Source organism: Octodon degus, unplaced genomic scaffold, assembly GCF_000260255.1.
Source record: "Octodon degus isolate 3935 unplaced genomic scaffold, OctDeg1.0 scaffold00006, whole genome shotgun sequence".
Lineage (NCBI taxonomy): Eukaryota > Metazoa > Chordata > Mammalia > Rodentia > Octodontidae > Octodon > Octodon degus.
Genome location: NW_004524582.1, coordinates 9710560 through 9712058, shown reverse-complemented (window position 1 = coordinate 9712058; position 1499 = coordinate 9710560). Strand labels below are relative to the sequence as shown.

Sequence of the window (1499 nt, the reverse complement as noted above, 5' to 3'; positions counted from 1 at the left end):
ATAAATAAATTAATTTTAGAAAAGAGAGAAAATATAAGCTTGTGTGGTAGTGCATCCGTGATCCCAGTATTGAGGAGGCTATAGTCCAAAACCAGTGTGAGCTATGTAGTGAGTTCAAGGCCAGTCTGAACTGTATAGTGAGATCCTCTCTCAGGAGGGAGGAAGGAAGGAGGGAGGGAAAGAGAAATAGGGAAGAAACAGAGTTTTGGTTAAGGAACACTTTCTCTTTTCATCTTTTTATCTGTCTGTCTTCTAGGGCCGAGTTGTTCACACAGACATGTAGAAAATTTCTGCTGTCTAATTTACCATTAAATAATTGCTTGATTCTTCAGAGGGGCATTAGTTTTTGGACAGGGTATGATAAACTCAAACATTTAGTCACTAATCTAAGAACCTTAAAGCCCTAGCTTGAGTCATGGCTGGGTTTTGTCGAATTATTTCCCATCTGTTTGTCCCAAATTAATTTTCTTTGCATTATTCTTTGAGAGAAATTCTCATTTTTCAGGACATTGGGGTGGAAGCCAACCTCACCAGAATCATCTTGCTTTATATTGTAGCCTCTGTGATCAGAGAAATAAACAGTATCTATAGAACTTCCAGACTCTGATCAGTCAAGAGCAAAATGACAATCTAGATTGTGTGGAGGCTCAGACACTTAAGTTTGTGTTGCTAGACCCACAGGAAAATTTCCAAGAATTTGTCCATCGTTGATGCTAGAGGGTTCTCCAGAACTCAGCGTTGCCAAGTCTGATCTACACAAGTGATTTAGAACAATACTGCCACTGACATCCTCATTGGCACTTAGGGCAAAGCTGGAGCCTGAGCTTTGAACACCTACGGTGTTGTGGTTCATGTGGTCGTTAGGTAAATGCCACAACTCCTAGGAGTCAAGTAAGGACATGCATCCCAGGTTTGCAGCATGAAATATTGCATACCATTGTCTCATTTGGACTTGGAAAGCTAAGTGCCCCACATGGGCCAATCCAAGAGACTTAGTGTAACTGGAACATTTATAATGAAAGACTCCTTCAAAATTTCTATTTTATTAAAAGTGTTAAGATCAACATGGAAAGTTGTCAATTTGACCACCCAAAAGAAGAACTTGTGTGATAATTAAGTGACCGTATCAACTTGTGTAAGAATTACCTAACTAAATTATCAGTGTGGTTCTAGTTCTAGGTATGTCTGAAGGAAAATACTACAGACAGAAGATCCAATCTGGGTAGGCTTGTTTCTGAGTGGAATAAAGTGAAAATAAAAATAAATAAATGAAATAAAAAGCTCTCTTCTGCTTCTTTTGAGGAGCTGCAGTCTCTGGCTCCATCTTGTATGTCTCATGGTTTCCTGTACTGCAAACACTTGGACTTCTGTTATTGCTTAGGCTGAGCTCCAGGCCTGTGACTTAATCTTTCAGTTCTACAGTGCACAGACAGCCATGTTTCCACTCTCCCACACCTGCCTCTGTGGGTGGTCATTGTGAGCAACTCTGTCAACCCATA

General features: G+C 40.1%; 1 pseudogene; it reads right to left on the bottom strand.

Annotated features, from left to right (window-relative positions):
• Positions 1-655: 655 nt before the first annotated feature.
• The window catches only part of LOC101585894, a 23206-nt pseudogene continuing 22362 nt past the window's right edge, over positions 656-1499 (bottom strand).